General features: G+C 42.4%; 1 pseudogene; it reads left to right on the plus strand.

Moving 5' to 3' along the window:
• The first annotated feature begins 14,347 nt into the window (after positions 1 to 14,347).
• LOC116751086 lies at positions 14,348 to 14,803 on the plus strand (annotated as a pseudogene).
• Positions 14,804 to 20,186: the final 5,383 nt, after the last annotated feature.

Consider the following 20,186-nt stretch of genomic DNA (forward strand, 5'->3'; position numbering starts at 1 on the left):
TTCTATTTCTGGAAGTGGCAAGGGAACTAGAAAAAATAAAAAGTAATGGCTGTGAGAATTTTCAAGACTTATTGAATAACTGGATATGGAAGAAGATGGAAAGAAGTATGATTGTGATGTTTTTAGTCTAGGTAACAGATAATTAGTCAGAAAAAATCAAGAAGCGGGGGACTTCCCTGGTGGGGCAGTGGTTAAGAATCCGCCTGCCAACGCAGGGGACACGGGTTCGAGCCCTGGTCTGGGAAGATCCCACATGCCACGGAGCAACTAAGCCCATGCGCCGCAACTACTGAGCCTGCGCTCTAGAGCCTGAGAGCCACAACTACTGAGCCCACATGCCACAACTACTGAGCCTGCGCTCTAGAGCCTGGGCTCCATAACAAGAGAAGCCACCACAATGAGAAGACTGTGTGCCACAACGAAGAGTAGCCTCCACTCGACGCAAATAGAGAAAGCCTGCGCACAGCAAAGAAGACCCAGCGCAGCCAAAAATAAATAAATAATTACTTTTAAATAAAAAAGAAAGAAAAAATCAAGAAGGGGATCTGGGATTGATTAATGTTGAATTTGAGCTACTCATATTTCAATCAGGTGATAACATCCTTTCGGCTGTAAGAACTGTGAGCCTGAGGCTCAGAAGAGAGGTGGGGAGACGTGGGGTAATAATGAAAGGAGACATGTCTGCACTGTTGCCTAGTCTTTCACGTAAGAATGGCTACACTCACTGAGTGCTGACTGTATATATTTCAGCCACCTTTCCAAGTCCTTTATGTGTACTGATTAATTTAATGCTTACAGTAACTGTAAGAGATAGGTACAATTGTTATTCCATTTTGCATATGAAGAATCTGGGGCTCAGGGAGTTCTAAGTACCTGGGCAAGGTCCCAAAGCTCTAGGAAAGTGATTGATCAGGTATACAAGCCCAGGTAGTCCGACCTGAGGATTTGCTCCTAACTACACTCTACCTCCTCAGTACTCAGACAGCCTTGTGCAATTGCACACAACACTGTTATAACCATTGGACAATTCACTGCTACTGAGTACCACTGTCTTTTCTGGATGATATTTAAAAGTAGGAAAGCAATGATGATGGATGTTCACTAAACCTATGGTGGTAATCATTTCATGGTGTATGTAAGTCAAATCATTATGTGGTACACCTTAAACTTATACAATGCTGTATGTCAATTATATCTCAATAAAACTGGGGGTGGGGAGCAGAAAAGCAAGAAAACTGAGTTATTTTAAAGATTACTCAAAGAAAATGATACCTTTTGATCTGTGCAAGTGATAAATGTTTGAAAGAGGCTTAAAGAAGTTATTTTGTAGGTATCATTTCTTCTTCTTGAAATAGCTGTTAAAAGCCCTCTTTCTCCCTGCAGGCTTGTGGTGGGGGAGATGGTGCCTTAGTGTGTATCCCGTACACCTGTATTTTCTGCCATGGTCTATTTATATGCTTATTAGACTGTGAGGCCCTGTAAGGCTGGGTACTTCCTGGCACCTTTTTAGAAGCTTAATCTAATGTTTTATTAAATAAAGGAATAAATAAATAACTGACCATTTATACATGTGTTATGACATATCTCAAACCTTGGATATGTGCCAGGGAAACGTTCCGACAGCTGATGGTATCCAAGCTGAGTTTTGAAGGATGAATTGGAGCTAGCTGGGAGGAGCTAGGGAAAGGGTTTCTGGGCAGAGGGACTAGTTTATGCAAGAGAAAGCAAGGCATATTCAGGGAGCTGTCAGCAGTCAGTGTGGCTGGCAGAGAGGGGGCAAGGAGTGAGGCAGGACGTGAAAATGAAGAGACACACATGGGCCACGCTGCAAAAGCTCTCCATACCGTAAGGAAGGAGTTTGGACTCTGTCCTGAGGGCAATGGAGAGCTGTTGAAAACATTTTTTTCTTATTGATTTTTTTTTTCTTTTCCAGATTTATAAAAATTGAGGAATAACATACATATGGCAAAGTACACAAACCTAAAGTTAGGGACCAGCCATTCTGGTTTCCCCAGGACAGGACTTTTAGTTTTAAAACCAGGTCAGTTCCAGGTAATCTGAGACAAGTTGATCATCCCATCTAAAGTGTCAACTTTACAGATGTCTACACCATGGACCCTCCTCCTAGATCAAGCTCTAGGAGGCTTCTTCATGCCTCCTTATCAGTCAATTCTCCTCTCCTAAAGTAACCACTCTTCCAAAATCTCCCATAGACTAGTTTTGCCTCATTCTGAACTTTGTATAAATGGAATTATACAATATGTATCCTTTTGAGTCTAGCTCTTTCACTCAACTTTATGCCTGTGAGATTCATCCTGGTTATTGCTATAGTTTGTCCCTTTTCGTTGCTGTGCAATATTCCATTGTAAGAACATATCTCAATTTGTGTATCCATTCACCTGTTAATAGGCATTTACATTGAGTCCAGATTTTGGTGATTATGAATAAAGCTGCTGTGAATATTCTTGTACACATCTTTGGTTAACATATGCACTCATTTCTGTTGGGTAAATACCCAAGCGTAGAGTTGTATGCATGAGTTTGGCTTTAGTAGCAACCGCCAAGCTGTTTCCCAAAGAAGCTGTGTCATTCTACATTTCCAGCAACAATTTTGAAAACTCTTGTTTCTCCGCATTCTCAACCACTCCTGGTATTGTTTATTCAGTGGGTGTGAAGTCATATCTCATGGTTTTAATTTGCATTTCCGTAATGACTAATGATGTTGAGAATCTTTTATTAGCCGTTCATACGCCTTTTGCTAAGTGTCTGATCAAATCCGATCTCTACAAAGTTGGATTGTTTGCTTTTTATTGTTATTAAGGAGTTATTTATATAGTCTGGACATAAATCCTTTGTGAGATATATGTATTGCAGATATTTTCTCCCAGTCTGTGTGACTTGCTTTTTCACTCTTTTTTTTTTGCGGTACGCGGGCCTCTCACTGTTGTGACCTCTCCCGTTGCAGAGCGCAGGCTCCGTGGCATGTGGGATCCTCCCGGACCGGGGCACGAACCCGCGTCCCCGCATCGGCAGGCGGACTCTCAACCACTGTGCCACCAGGGAAGCCCTCACTCTTCTTAATAGAGTCTTTTGAAAAGCAAAAGTCAGGGTTTTAATTTTGAGATACAATTTATCATTTTTTTTCCAGTGGTGTTTTTTGTGCTTTATTTAAGAAATTATTGCTTGCATCCTTTACAATAGCCAAGATATGGGAACAACCTAAGTGTCCGTTGACAGATGAATGAAGAAAATTCATATATCTATGAATTTTATTGAGCCATAAAAAAATGAAATCTTGCCATTTGCAACAAACTTGCCATTTGGGTGGACCTGGAGGGCATTATGCTAAATGAAATGTCAGAGAAAGATAAATACTGTATGACTTCATTTTTACGTGGAATCAGAAACAAAAACAAAAAACCTAGCTCACAGATATAGAGAACAGATTGGTGGTTGCCAGAGACAGGGGATGGAAGGTGGGCAAAGTGATTGATGAAGTCAAAAGGTACAAACCTTCAGTTATAAAATAAATAAGTCTTAGGGATATAGTGTACAGCATGATGACTATAGTTAGTAATACCGTATTGCATATTTGGAAGTTGCTAAGAGAATAAATCTTGAAAGTTCTCGTCACAAGAAAAAAATTCTGTAACTATGTACGGTGACAGATTTAACTAGACTTACTGTGGTGATCATTTCACAATATATCAAATATCGAATTACGTTGTACATCTGAAACAAATATAATGTTGTAGATCAATTATACTTCAATTTTAAAAATTAATGCTTAACCCATGGAGGTGAAGATATTTATTTTCATCTAGAAGTTTTATGTTTTCTCTTTTGCATGAAGATCTATGATCTATCTGAGACAAATTTTTGTTATGATATACAATAGGGGTTGAGAATCATTTTTCCCTCATATAAATATCATTTTTTTCCCACACAACTTGTTGGAATTCCCCATTGAATTATCTTGGAGCTTTTGTCAAAAATCAATTAACTATATATGTGTGGGTCTATTTATGGACTGTAATATGATCCATTGATCTATTAATCTATCCGTATGCCAATACCACACTGAATTGATGGCTGTAATTTTATAGTGAGTCTCAAAATCAGGTAATGTAAGTCTCCCGGATTTGTTCCTTTTGTTTTCAAAATTGCTAACTATTCTATATTCTGTTCACATCTATGTAAATTTTTAAATTTTGGCAATTTCTATTTTTTTAAAACCTGCTGGTATTTTGATTGGGATTGCATTTCATCTGTGGATCAATTTGGGGAAAACTGACGTCTTAACAACACTGAGTCTTTCAACCCATTAACTTGGCATATTCATCCAACCATTTACTGAGGACTTAACATTTCTCTCAATAATGTTTTGTAGATTTTGGCATAGAGGTCTTGTGTAAGATTTACTCCTAGACGTTTTATTTTTTTATGCTACTATAAAATGACATTAAAATTTTTTTTTAATTTTTAATTGTTTTTTTGCTAGTATGTACAAGTGGTTGCTGTATGGTGACCTTGCATAGAGTGATATTGTTAAATTATTTATTAATTTTAATAGTTTTGTGATTGATTCTTTTGAATTATTTATTTTTATACAATTATGTACTCTGTAAATAATGCTAGTTTTATTTCTTCCTTTCCAATCTTTGTACCTCCTTTATGCTAAGCTCACTGTACTGGCCCGGGCCTCCAGTATAATATTGAATGGTAATGGTGAAAGTGGACATTTTTGTCTTTTTGCTGAACTCAGGGGGGGGAGCGTGTAATATTTTTGCTATCAAGTATAATGTATGCTGTAGAACATTTCCTTTTATTTGCAGTTTGCTGAGATTTGTTTTTTAAATAAAGAACGGATGTTGAATTTTGTCAAATTTTTTTCTACATCTATTGAGAGGATTTATAAGATTTTTCTCCCCTATTCTATTCGTATAGTGAAACATTGATTGATTTTTGAACGTTAAATCAAACTTACATTCCTGGCATATAGCATTTATGTATTATCTTTTTTTGTATATTGATGGATTTAATTTATTAAATTTTCTTTAGGTTTTTTTCCCTCTATGCTTATAAGTAAGATTGGTCTGTGATTTTCATTTCTTGAAATGTCATTCTCAGATGTTGGTATCACCTGATGAAAGTAATGCTGGTTTTATAAAATGAGTTGGGAATTATTGTTTTTCTTCTTTTTCCTGGAAGAGTTTGTATAAAATTAGTATTATTTCTTCCAAAAATATCTGGAAGAATTAGAATATCTGGAAGCTATTAAAATATCTGGAAGCTATTAGAGCCTGGAGTTTTCCATATAGGAATGTTTTAAATTAGAAATCCAAATTATTTCATAGATACGGGAAGATTCTACTTATCTTTGTTTTAATTTTAGGGAATTGTGCTTTTCAAGAACTTGTTCATTTCATCCAAATTGTTAACTTTATTGGCATAAAGATGTATACTTAAAACCAAATATATCAGTACTTACTAGTAATTATAAATAAATACTGAATGAAAGACAAAGATTTTCAACATTTATGAAAAACTTTAAAAACCAATTAAATGCTGTTTCTAAAAGACAAACTTTACATATAAGGATTGAAAGGGAAAAAAAGCTCTATTTGCTTTACGTACTAAACACTTCTGGCCACACAATGTATGGGTTTTACCCCACACTGACCAATTCTCCAACAGCAGCTTCATGTCCTAAAATTCAATTCAATTCTGACTCTATGTACCTAGAGTTAGCATCAGATGCCATAGATTAAGGACTCAGTTCCATGGGACTGCCCCCACTTCAGATGCCAATCACAAGTAGTCCCCAGGTTACCCACACTTCCGTCCAAATTGGCTACAAATTGGGGGTTCCCACGACACCCTCCTCAGGTTCAATAATTTGCTATAACGGCTCATAGAATTCAGGGAAATACTTATATGTACAGTGTATTATATAGTATAAAGGATATGATAAAGGATACAGTCGAACAGTCAGACAAGCAGGTACACAGAGTGAGTGCAGGAGCTTCTGTTCCCATGGAGTTGGGATGTGCCACCCTCCCAGCACATGGATGTATTCATCAACCCCAGAAACTCTCCAAACCTCATACTTCAGGGATTTTTATTGAGGCTTCACCACATAGGCATTATTAACTCAATCTCCAGCCTCTCTCCCCTCCCATGAGGATGGGTGTTGAGGCTGAAAGTTCCAAGGTTCTAAGCATGGTTTGGTCTTTCTGGTGACCAGTCCCCATCTAGGAGTCCAACAAGAGTCATATTATTAAAACAAAACATTCCTATTACCCAGGAAATTCCAAGGGATTTAGGAGGTCTGTGTTAGGGTCTGGAGTAAAAGATCAAATATTAGAATAAGAGATGCTCCTAGCACTCCTATGACTCAGAAGATTACAAGGGTTTTAGGAGCAATGTGTCAGAAACCAGGGCAGAGATATATGCATAAACATATACATACTCATACACATATACACATACAGATTTATATACACATATATCTATACATACACATATTCATACACATATACAGGTACATATACACTTATATATATTTATTATTTCACAAGGATATAGAAAGGTTGAAAGAAAAAAGGTGGAAAAAGATACACTATATAAACCAAAGACTAGTATGGGTATCTTAATTTCAGACAAAAAAAGACCCGTCAAAAAGTATTACTACATATAGAGTGCCGAAAAGATTAATAAAATTAATCTCTCTACTTAGACTAATGCAGTAAAAAAGAGAAAACATAAATTTTCATTATGACAAAAGGGTCAATTGAACAGAAAAATTCTAAATTGTATGAACTTAGTAACAGCTTTAAGATATGTAAAGCAAAATTTGACAGACTAAAAGGAGAAATAAACAAATACAAAATCATAACCAAAAATTTTAACATAACTCAGTAACTGATAGAGCAAGTAGACAAAAAAACCATTAAGGAAATAGAAGCTTGAAATATGGTTAGGCAACTTTACCTAATTGAAAACTGCAACAACCAACTTCAGAACATATTCCTTTCAAGTACATATGAAACATTTACTAAATACTACCACATATTGGGCATTAAAGTAGAGAGATGATATTATAGATCTAATAGACATTAAAAGAAAATGAGTGTGTTATGAACAATTTTATGCCAATAAATATGACAATTTAGAAGACTTTTTTAAAAACAGAGTAATATGGCCAGACTTTCATTTCAGAAAGATTGCTCTGGCTGCAGTGTGGAAAATGGGCTAGATTGGCAGCAAGACCAGAGGCAGTGAGGACATTAGAAGCCTATTGCAATAATCTAGGCAGCGACAATAATGACCTAGATAAGGAAGCAGTGGTAGGGAGACTGAGAAGGGATCCAGTGAAAGAGCAAGTAAGAAAGGGAAGCCGAGGGTCAGTGATTATGTGACACTGCAAAACATTGATTCAAAAAATATTTATTGAGTGCCTACTAGATGCCAGGCACTGTTTGCAATAGTCAGCCAGACAGATATGGTCCCTGCCTTAGTGATGTAGCTTACCTATGACTGGTATCAGAGCTGGAAGTTGTACCTACGTGTCTTAACTCCAGATCCAAGCCTAGTACACTTTCCACCAGATACAACAGCCCAGATGTTCCCTCTGTCATATGATTCACTTTGTCTGTTACATCTGAGGCCAGTATGACTATCCTTGTGTCTGCCTTCTTGAGCCATCACAATGGCCAGGTTCTTCCAGGCAGCTTATTGATTTAAAAACTTTATAAGAATAGACTGAACCCTCATAAATTTTCTTGGTTTGGCTCAAAGTTACATTCTCTAGGAGATGGCTATTCCAAAAATCAATACGCTTTCCTTTTAAAATGGAGCCCGGCTCTTTGTCACAGTGGCATTTGCAATCTCCTGGGCGTTAGCACCTACTTCCTGGGATAGGGCCAGCCTAGGTTTGGTGAAAATAGCTTCCTCCAGCCACTTCAATCACCTTTGTCAAAAGCAAAGGATGTGGGGAGCCTGGCACCCTGAATTCATCTGGTTTGATTTTAGCTCCTCTTCTAACTATAGAACTGTAGAACACTGGAGCTGGAAGAAATTGCAGAAAACATTTAATCCAACCCACACATTTTAGAGAGCAAGAAATCAAGGCTCACAGAAGTAGAATGACTTGAAAAGTCCCACAGCCACTTTTATATGAACCCAGGACTAGAATCCTTGTCTTTCCAGTGCTTTTTCCTCTAATACCACACATCTGTGCCATAGCATTGAGTCAGGGATCTATTCTTACTTGCTTTATATTTTGGAAAAATAAAACTTTAGTTTTTGCTCCAAAGGACCATTTCTAATTCAAATCCCCTTCTGTATTCACGTCCTGTGTTGGCTCTTCCCCATTGTGTCTGGCTGAAGAGAGGCTAGAACCTGTGCCAGGCAAAGGAGAAGCAGGTACTAGTTCAGGTGATTTCAAGGACCCAGGGAAAAGCCTTCTTCTTCTCACCTGCTTTAGGTATCTAAAATTTCTAAAAGATAAAACTTTTCATTATACAAGGAGAGCTAAGGCCCATGGTGCAAATATCCCAGGAACGAAAACACAACGGCTTCAGCTGACACTGAATCGCAAATAACTGACATTGGATCCCTTCCTGAAGCACTTTTTTATAGTCAGAATGAAATACGGTGCAAGAGGGCACTAGGATCCTTCAAAAGAATGGAGAGAAGTTCACTGTACTAGAAGAAAGGAATAGAAGGGGTGTGTATGCGTGTGTGTGTGTGTGTGTGTGTGTATGTGTGTGTACATGCATGCAGGTATTATAAGGGTGGAACTAGGAGCTTTCAAAGACAGATTTGTCTACAATGACAACTCTATATATCACACCTTGGCCCTGTCTTGACCCTATCTGTCAGTCTGAGGTGCCTGCATCCTCATCCTGGACCTGCACGTCTAAACACTTCCATCCCAGGAGCCAGCAGCAAGGAACGTGGGGAGCAGAATGGCTTCAAGCCAGTGAGCACCTAGGCAGCTGTGCACCACAGATGAATCCCCGGACTAACAGCAACTAAGCCTTGTGATTCGTTCTTTGTTTATAGGAGTTGTCGTGAAAATTCTCTATGCAAGAATTTTTAGTGTGAGACAGTACATACTAGCACTCTGTATGATGCTGTAAAGGTGGATATATGTCATCATACATTTATCCAAACCCACAAATGGGCACCACCAAGAGTGAGCCGTAATATAAACTATGGACTCTGGGTGACTACGATGTGTCAGGGTAGGTTCGTCACTTGCTACAAATGGACCACTCTGGTGGAGGATGTTGTTAATGGAGGAGGCTGTACGTGTGGGGGAAATCTCCGTACCTTCCACTCAACTTTGCTGTAAACCTAAAACAGTTCTGAAAGATAAAGTCTATTAAAAAAGAATTCTCAGTTCACGGTTGCCTGGTGGGTTGGCTGGGAATTCCTGCAGGTGGTACAAAGCAGATGTAGCAGGTGGAGTGAATGAGGCTCAGATGGGAACCATGGGCTCTACCATCTCTGCCTCTCACTGTGTGGCCTTGACCTCTGTTTCCTCGATTGTAAAATGAGGAAGATGGGCTTGGGGATCCACAGCTGCATTCTAATTTTATGGTCTTCATTAAAGATACTTTTCCAGGTTCTGTCTTCTTGAAAGAACTGTGCCTTGAAATAAAGGGATAACTAGGCACACAGAAAAGACCCCACTTTCTCAATGGAGGTCCTCAGGGCTCCATCAGGTTTTGTTGGCCAGGTCCAGAAGTATTGCCATCGATCCAGCTAAGGTTTTGTCTTCATCCAAGGGGGCCTCTGTGCTCTGGGTTCTACTCAGAGTAGGTGCTGGGGCTGCTCATGGGGGGGGACAGAATCTCTTCTGCACGTCCCACAGCAAGCTGGCCTCTCACCCAGAAGGATCACAGTCTTCCTGGGAGGAGCTTCAGCCACGAGCCCAAGCCCAGGAACCTGACAGTGGGGTTGGTTTGCTGACATTCAGGCCAGAAGGTCATTTCTCCTCGGGCCTGTTTGGTTCTTCTTCCTCCCTTCCCTTCCCAGGATGCCACCGTTGGGCCAGCAGGAACTTCAGAGATGTGCTTATCTTTCTCTTGAAGTCCCTGGCAGACACTGAGCCTACCCAAAGCAGAATGTTATTTTTAACATCAGCCGGCAGTTCCTGAGTCTCTCACCCTGGGACTCGTGCTTGCTCTCCAGCCCCTCGTCAGGGCCTCGGTGTCTTCAAGCGAGCAGTAAACTCCAGCCCTGACGCCTGCTGGGTTGGGGCCTCACAACCACATTTCTCGACTCCCTTTAAATTCAGATAAGCATTTGCGGGGCGCACCTACCACGCCTGTTTGGTAGCAGGAGGAGTTAAAGAACTCTGGCAGCTTCTAAGCCTTTAATCAGTGAAAGCATTTGATGGAATCAAGCAAGTTTTCAAGGTTTCGCTCCTGTTTATCTAGCAAAACACCAAACCCCAGCCCTCGATTCAGGACTGCAGGCAGGCCTGGATGTCTGTACCCTGACTTGCTGCCTGTTGCCTTGCTGCAGGGACAAGCTCATCCATTTAGCGCTCCTTGTAATTGGAGGAGTAACTTATTTCCCTTGGTCTCTTTCCATTCCACCCACCGTCCACATCTTTCTTTTCCTTCGAAGTGTTTTCATACCTTCTTCTCCTCTTCGGAGTTCAACAACCTTCCCTCGACTCTTTCTGCACTGCCCAAAGCACACACCTGTGGGCTGGTCCTGGGATATATGAGATGAGTGATAGAGATTCAAGGAGTTCAGGTCAGACCAGCGTATTACAAGCCCCCACCCTCCCCCACACACACAGTGCTTCCATCCTTCTGGGTTAACCCTGGAAATGGCCTTGGCAGGGTGGGTACTAGGCCAGTGACTGAGTCTTTAGATGAAGGGCTGCCCAGGTTCTTTGCTCTCCCCTCTGAGAGAATTTCCCACAGAAGCAGGGAACCAGGTTGAAGATAGGCTACACAATTTTTCCTGGGTCTTTTCTGGAAATCTGTTGGTGGCTGGTTGTTGGAAAGGATCTAATTACATGGAAAAAAGCAGTTGCATCCAGAGTTGGGGGCAGTGGTTTGCCATGTACATAAAAATGAGAAGAGCAATTCCATGGCAAGGAAGCATTGCCCTTCCAGGGAGCTGGCTATGCCCCAGAGTTCTTCCAGTGCCTACTGTGTGCTGGGCAGCAAGATGGGGCCTGGGCCTTGCTGAGAGTGCTAGGCCCTTGGTGGTCCAGCCCTGAGCATTCAATGACTCAGTGGAGAAGGGGCCCAGGGTTTCCATTTGATCACTTTCTTCCCTAGTCTTTTCTGCGTCATGGGAAAGACAAAGCCTATGGCAAAAAGTTCAGGAGATGAAAATCCATTCAGAAAGGAGCCCATAGGGTGTGTGTGAGTGTGTGTGTGTGTGTGTGTGTGTGTGTGTGTGTGTGTGTGTGTGTGTGTGTTGTGTGTGTGCCTGTTGGGGAATACTTGTAACATTGATGGTTTTTATTTCAGGACAATGGAATGTAGCAAAAATGCTCTCTTCGTGCTAATAAACGGACACACCCATGAATGCTCACTCTATATACATTCCCTGCAAAGGAAATGTTCTTCTTTCTGCTGTGTGTCCATCCAGTGGGGTCTTCCAGCATGCTAATTCAATATCTTAATTGTTTTAAGATCCAGGAAAAGGCTCAGATATACCCTCGGGAGCACGAGAGGATGCAGAGGAACTGGCAGCAGCTTCCTCCCCTCCATGTCTGCTCCCTCAAAGGCCTCCAAGGAGCCATGAAAGAGAAGAGCATGAGGCAGTCTGGGGAGCCGAGGGCTGGATGCAGAGTTCATCCTGGGGTCAGGGTCGCCAAGCTAAGTAGCTGAAGCTCTGCCTGGAAGGAGAGGCTGAGTCAAAAGCTGAGGGTCAAGGTGAGAGGGTGGTGGGGAGAGGGACAGCTGTGGCTGGTTTACTCCTCAGGAGAAAGTCCTGCAGGCGGGGCATATCTTCAGAAATGGTCCTCTGCATAACCGTCATCCACTCTCCGCTTCTACATGGCATTCTGAATCTCCCCTCCCGCCTCTGCCAGACTGCAGCAAAATGGCTGTCAGGAAATCAATCATTTCCAACCTAGTGCAAATTTAAGCCAATGTATTCTCTCTCCCAGGGTCATTTGCATTGTAAGCCTTAGCCCTGATTGCTAAATAAAAGCCTTTTCTCCTTATAAAGGACGGTCACACATCAACCCACTGATAGGAGAGAAATTTTAGGGGCAGGAGACCTTATGGACTTTGGAACTTTAGTTCCTTCCAGCTCCAGTCCTGCTCTGGAGAACAGGAGGCTGCTTCCAAGGTTTGACCTTCCAAGTTGGAAACCTCTCCTCCACTTGCCTTCAGTAGTACCTGAAATTCTCACTATTTGTCTCTTAAGGTTAAAGCATTTCCCTGCAAAGCCAAGTTTGCTCAACTGTTGTCTAGGATGGGGGCTATACAGTGACTGCACAAGGGACAATCATATTCATTTCCACATCATGGTGACATCTCAGACCTGGACATAACACAGAACAGTTCATTTTGATGTCCAGAAGAGGAAAGAAGTACGATGTGGTAGAAAGAGGCCTAAATTTAAAGTCAGGAGACCTGAGTCCATTAATAGCTACGTGGTCTTAAACAGCTTATGTTTTATATCCTCATCTGAAAAATGAAATGCAAGCTGTTTTTCATGGGATGGTTGTGAGGGTCAAAAGAGGGAGTTCATGTGAAAGAACTTTTAAAGTTGTGAGTCTTATAAAAATGTAAGTTTTTGTGATATTTGTATTAGTGAGACATAACTCCGTCCTTTTGCTGATGGGTCCCTCCAAGGCACTGGGCCTGCAATTCAGGTTCCTGCCACTAGAGGGACAGTGTTGTCTATTATTAGCCTGCAGAAATCAAGCATTGTACTTAGGCACTTCATGCCTATGCACCACAGCAGTTACCTGGAGGTGTCTGTGCATGCTGGGACCCCGGGCTTGCATAACAGCCCCTTGACAATAAATGTGAACTTTATTTGCTTTACATCAGGACCTGGAACTAAGTCTGTACTTCTTTTTAGATGCTTCTAGTCCCTGAAAGTAGTAAAGGAGCCCAAGAGTAACTGTCTTTAATAAATCAAGTCATGGACACTGCCTGATATTACTTTGATAAACTGAGTTGCCTCACAGCCTGAAAATGAGGGTACTGGTTCTATCTTGCTCTTGGTTTCATAAAGCCAGACTTTTCCATCTTAGGTGAGCATGTAATAAGTGAGACTTTCTTTAAGCTTTATTGAGGGGATCCCAAATGGTCCAGTCTGTGGTGGTTAGTCCCAAAATGTACCATCACAGGTCACTTCATCCTCTACTAGGCAACATTTGCATCTCATTTAGACAATTGTTAATGTGGTACAGGCTGTAAGCCCTGAAACCCATCTCTCAGGGAATTTGGCTTTAACAGTAGAACATGAAGAACAGCTTTCCAGCCAATCAGTTGGATGCAGAGCTCATAAAACTTGAGGGTGGCCAGAATTACAAGGTCAGAGCCCAACACAGAGATACATGCAGGAGACATTCCAGCTTCTCCTTCCTCCAGCTGTGCACTAGCCAGGGGACTAGACAACTCAGTGATTTTTTCACCCCATTCTCCGTGTTCCTTCTTTACTTTGTCTCTATGCTATACTGTCTCCAGAGAGTTGGGGGTGAGGCTGTCAGTTTTCCCATAGTATCATTCCTGCCTGAGTGCTGGAGACTGAAGCACTGGGCTCCTGAACCCTGAGCAAAAGCTTAACTCATGTTAGAGCGGCAACCAATGTTAATTTTCTAAAAGATGTCCCATGGGTCAGGAGCTACAATGGAAACCTGGGATCTGTAGGGCTGAGCCACTAAGCTAGGAACACTCCACCTTGCTCCTACATTTCTAATTCATGTCAGTAGAGCAGAGGTAGAGACCCTTTTCAGAGAGGAGGAGGAGGAGTAGTAGTGCTTTGCTCCCAGTACTTTTTGGAACAGAGAAGACCCAATACCTGTCTGTATTTGGCTCCAGGCTGTGTGTTACTTCTTAATGGAACTCCTCAAGTCTCTCTCTATAAACTTCCAGGGGGGGAAGCGTCATCATGTCAATAGCTTGAAATTGGCCATGATCAGGTATTTATACCACAGAAATTGGCAAGCACGACAAACCAGCGTCCTTTTTTGTCCCAGATGGCTGGTTATTAAACATTTTCCAGCACACTCCTGCACAAGGCCATCAGGCAAGGTGCAGCAGATAACACTAGCTGTCTGTCCATACTTATTCTTAAATAAGCTCTGCCCTTAAAACACAACCACTGCGGCGCCCGGGGCACGGGCATGGCGGGCTGGTGGCGGGCGCTCCTGTGCACCACCCGGCGCTACCCTTGGCCCACGAACTTGCTGCTCTACGCCGCGCTCTTCTCAGCTGGCGACGCGCTGCAGCAGCGGCCGCGGGGTGGCCCTGCCGACCGGCGGCACACACAGCGCGTGGCCACCGTGGCCGTGGCCTTCCATGCGAACTTCAACTACGTGCGGCTGCGCCTGATGGAGCATGCGCACCATCCTAGCCAAAGAGCTGTGCGACCAGGCGCTCGGCGGGCCGGTGTACGTCTCTGCCTTCTACTTCGGTATGAGTATTCTCCAGCAAAAGGTTGACATATTTTTGGACCTGAGACAGAAATTCTGGAATACATATAAGAGTGGTCTGATGTACTGGCCTTTTGTACAGGCAGCTGTTCTGTCTTGAGCTGGGCACAGTCCACACCTTTACCTATTTTGGCTCCAGGCCCATAAAATTGTATTTTCTTGTTGATAGTTATGACTTGTAGGCTTTGATGCCCCTGGCCCAACTTGCACATACGCTCTGAAAACCATCTCGTCACACCTCTCCCCAGCTTCCCTGGTAGCAGAGTGGTTAAGAATCCACCTGCTAATGCAGGGGACACGGGTTCGAGCCCTGGTCCGGAAAGATCCCACACACCGTGGAGCAGCTAAGCCCATGCGCCACAACTACTGAGCCTGCACTATAGAGCCCATGAGTCACAACTACTGAGCCCACAAGCCACAACTACTGAAGCCCGTGCACCTAGAGCCCATGCTCCGCAACAAGAGAAGCCACCGCAATGAGAAGCCCGCACACTGCAACGAAGAGCAGCCCCCACTCGCCGCAACTAGAGAAGGCCCACACACAGCAACCAAGAATCAACACAGCCAAAAATAAAATAAATTAAATAAATAAATTTTAAAAAGAATTGGGCGGAGGGAATTCCCTGCAGTCCAGTGGTTAGAACTCCATGCTTCCACTGCAGGGGCCCGGGGTTTGACCCCTGGTCAGGGAACAAAGATCCCACAAGCCATGAGGCGTGGCCAAAACAAAAAAGGGGGAATTGGGTGGAATCGTGACAGTTGGGCCTTCTCCAAACCACTAAATTACCCTTTGTGATGGTTAATTTTATGTGTCCACTTGACTGGGCCATGGGGTGCCCAGATATTTGGTCAAACATTATTCTGGGTGTTTCTCTGAAGGTGTTTTTGGATGAGAGTAACATTTATATTGGTAGACTAAGTCAAGCAGATTGCCTTCCCTAATGTGGGTGGGCCTTGTCCAATCAGCTGAAGGCCTGAATAGAACAAAAACACTGCCCTCATCCCAAGTAATGTAATTCTTACTGCCTGACTGCCTTCAAACGGGGACATTGGCTTTTCTTCTACTGTTGGTCTCGAAACATTGGCTCTTCCTATGTCTTGAGCCTGTCGGCCTTCAGATGGGAGCTACACCGTTGGCTCACCTGGTTCTCAGGCCTTCAGACTCAGACTGGAACTAAACCATTGCCCCTCCTGGGTCTCCAGCTTGCTGACTCACCCTGCAGATTTGGGACCTCTCTCCATAATCATGTGAGTCAATTCCTTATAATAAATGTCCCTCTCTCTATATATATACACAGCCCTTTGGTTCTGTTTTTTGGGAGAACCCTGAATATTTCCCCCTGTTTATGTAGGTTAATATTTCATAGTTTGTGGTTCATGCAGTGTGGTTGTCTGGGTGATGACCACCAGCTCACAGCTGTTACAGATTTACTCTGGACGCTAATTTCTGGGACCCCCCTGAAATCATAAGATGTAGGTGGTCATCCATTCCTATGCCACAGCCTCCGTATAGAACCTGAAAATGGAAATTCAGCCAGGTAGCCAGATAATGGCCCAACAACAGAACTGACTACATTTTCACTCTAGGTTGACAGTGGATGGAATATGTATGTTGTGAGTTCTCTGAATGTTGGGGACCGAGAATTGATTCCAGTAAGACTGCAAGCCATTTTGGAGCTGACACTATCACAGTGTTTGATGATGCTTCCTAGTGAAGGACTCGGTCAACGTGATTGATACTCTACCTCAATACTGAGGTCCGATAGTTGGGCAGACACCTGCCATGTCTGAATATTGCCTTTCTGCTATTCATGATGAAGAACTATTTGTTCATTTTCTAACACTCATATCAGTGTCCTATCCCTCTGAGCCATGGAGCCAGAATACTCTTTTCATATTTTGGGCGGAAAGGGTTGTAAAAGCAAGACCAGTTGCTTCATTTCTAAGTTTAAATTTTATGTGTAAAATATGTATATTAAATTTTTAGGGTAATGTGATTTAATGTAAATGAAAAATAAATGAATTTTAGTAAAGTAAAAAAAAAAAAAAGGAAAAAACGCAACCACTGTTTTGTTTATGGTGGCAACTTGCTCAGCCAAAAAACCACACATCGCAGCCTCCCTGGAGGCTACAGTCATAGGACCCAGTTCTGGCCAATGAGAAGGAACTAGAAACCTGCCGGGAAAGGTCTTGCTTCTTTACGTGGGCACCTCTCTTTCCTTCTTAATTTTTGCTGCTCCTTCATCCTACCTGGAATGATGACTGGAGGAGGTCTCTCTTATACTGTGGAGGGACACTTTCCAAAAATGGTCAAGCAGAGAGCCAAAAGGAGCTAGGACGTGAATGACACCACGGAGCTGGCAGCCCCCTGAACTGCCCACTTCCAGACTTCTTAGGTGAAAAGTATCCCTATTTGGTCAAACTCCTCAGTTGGTTCTCTTTACATGCAGCCCAGTGCAATCTCTTACTAAGAACGAAGACGTTCCTTGAGAACTGATGTTTGCGCTGATTCCATGGGAAGAGGCAGGAACTAAATGTCAGTTAAATGGAGCATTTACTTTGTGCCAAGTAAGCAGGTTCGCTGGGTTGCATAGCGTTTGGATTTGCAACCCCTGAGCTCCTGATCTCTCCCTGCTACTAATGCCCGGAATTTACCAGGTGAAAAGGAAAACCATGATGAGGTTGCTAAGGCGATCGAAGCTTTGTTTTGTCCCTAGGGGTATCATTTCGTGGATTAACTGGCAGTGGTGGGCTCCCATACAGCAGGCTGAAGATGAATTCAGGCTGTAACCAGCCAACCTGGCATAGCAAACAGTAACCTCTCTTCCTCCCTCTCCTACCCTGGTCCACAAACAGCCTTCCAATCTTATTCCCAAACTCTCAGCCTCCAGGCAAACTAGCCCGCCCTCTTCTGCCTGACACAAGCTGCTTTCCCAGGGAGGGGTCTTTTGAATTCAAGTACAGAAAATCCTCATATTAAAAAAAAACAAGGCCTTCAACCGGTTGCTACGGTTTCCTGCTTACCGAGGTTTCCTAGGAAAGCGACTCGTCTCTATAGAGACGACCAGCGTCACTGGTCGCTGTACAGCAGCTCGGAGACAGGCTGCCTTTTACAAAAAACATTCCTATTAGAGCCACTCTCACTGAAGTGTGTGCCTGGGGGCAGGGGAGGGAGAGGACCCTGGAGTCAATGGTGGCCTTAAATAAATCTCAACCTTTCTCTATCTCCTTTGTATTGCAAACAGACAGATCAGGCATTTCCAGTAATAAAGAGCATTTCTCTCTGTATTTCTACTTTTCTTCTGGCCCATGGAAAGATTAGGTTCCTACCACACCCATTTATGTGAGTACACACACACACACACACACACACACACACACACACACAGTTCCAACTGGATAAATGACAGCTTAACGGGGGTGCATTTGATGGAACACTCAGGGATCCCATCTTGTTTATGAGGACTCAAGGCTATTTCAGCCCCAAGTCCCCAAGAGCCCTTGAGTCAACCCAAGACAAGGGAGTTTGGGGTGTGGGGGACCCTCTTCCATATCTTAGAGAGGAATGCAAAGTCATCTAGGCAAAGCTATCATACACCTACACAAAGATGCCTTATAAATAGAGTGATCATATAGTTTATCGTCCATATCAGGACATCTATGAGAAGAAATCTTAATAATTATATTAAATATGGGACAACAACCATACACTGTGAGTGTCTGAGCAAACTAGGACTTTGCTCAGTTCACTTAATACTTGGAAATATGTGCTTCACAAACAATACACAGAAGAAAATGTCTTCCTGCATCCTGTTCTCCCCGGAGGGCCTCACTGCTCCTAAAAATTGAGAAATTTGGAAAAATTGCCAGTTTTTGAAGACCCTGTAGGTTCAGAAGTGAAGAAGGGAATGACATTATTGAAGGACTAGAAGATAGATTTTAAAGAATAAAGACCCTTGTACATATGATATTTTATACATGGTATCTGAGGATAATTACCTACCAGCAATATATGAGTGCCTGTTTCTACACACTTTCATCTACATGCATCTTCTTAAATCTTTTAAGCCATTGTCTCGCCAATGTTCTTCAGAACCAAGTCATTCTTCTTGTCTGGCCACTCTTTCTCTGTTCACAGCCAGACTTTCGTCTCCTCCAGCATTCAGTGCTGACTTGATGAAGGTGAGCACAGTGACTGTGTGTAGCTCACCTTGGCCTGTATCTGAGGGAAGTGCCATACTAGCGAGATGGAAGGAGCTGGCTTCTTCACATCATGTTATAAAATCCTGCAAGGCATCTACTGCTCTCCTTTTTCAGAAATTCTGGCCTCATGCTTGCTAGTTTGTCCAAGCAAACTTTAGCATCAGTGAATCACTTTCAGTTTTTTTTTTCCCTGAAGTATTGTTTTGAGGTATTAACATACAGGTTAATGTAGGGGAAAATGACGTCTTCATGTTAAGTCTTCCTGTTTTCTTATGCAAGAAATTGGTTTACCTTTCCATTTTGTTTGTCTTCTTTTGTGTGAGATTATTATTTTTTAAATACAAATTCTTGGACAGTGATTCTGGATAATCTAATTTAGTGTACTTGGAGCTGGGCCAGTGAAAAGAGCATCAGGGGTACAGGGAAAGACCCCAAGGGCTCAAAAGACAAGCTTAGCATAGTAGATTTCACAACATCAGATTACAGATCATTTCACACCCTAGAGCCTGCCTCCAATCCTGAAATTGGGAGGCAAACACTTTCCCTAAATTGCAGTGTTAATAATCGTGGGTAAAAGAGCCTCCTAAGTGTTGAACCAGGAACCTGGCCAACAGTGTTGACATGGAAAGATACTGGACTTAGAGTCCAAGGACATGGGTTAGTGATCTGGTTCTACCACTCACCAGCTCCATGAACTTGAAAAGTCTGACTTAGTTTCTCTGTCTCTTTTTACTCCACCATCTGTAATGTAGACTAATAATACTTCCTACCCGAAATCGTTGTGAGGATCAAATGAACTCACATAACAATTTACACATGAACACCTGAGCAATAGTTGAAAGCTATTAAACATGATTAAGAAGTGAGATGTCATTTTTATAATTTTTTCTAATGGGAAATTATTTTAAGTCACAAACATCTGACCTGTAGTTTTGGAAATCCAACATGCCCTTGAATTTGGGATACTTACAGACTGCAAGAATTCATACCTATGCTTCTCACATACTTCAAGAAAGAAAACCCATCATGGCGAGGTTATCTTTAAGGATAAACAAACAGAAGGTGACTACCTGGGTGCATGGTGGTGACATCCTGGGAATCTCAGAGCAAGATACCCTCAACTCAATACTGTTAATAGCAATACACATGTGAGTGCTTTGTTATTCAAATGAAATTCACTAGTGGGAAATTAAAGCTCAGACTCTTCCAAAAATGACACCTCCCCCTTCTCCCATTCATTGAAAGGGTCAATAAATAAACCCCAGGGTTGGCAATCTAAAGGTCTATATTCTGCCAATTACTGGGCCTGTGAGCTCATTTCACACTC

The sequence above is a fragment of the Phocoena sinus genome, chromosome 3 (assembly GCF_008692025.1).
Source record: "Phocoena sinus isolate mPhoSin1 chromosome 3, mPhoSin1.pri, whole genome shotgun sequence".
NCBI classification, from domain to species: domain Eukaryota; kingdom Metazoa; phylum Chordata; class Mammalia; order Artiodactyla; family Phocoenidae; genus Phocoena; species Phocoena sinus.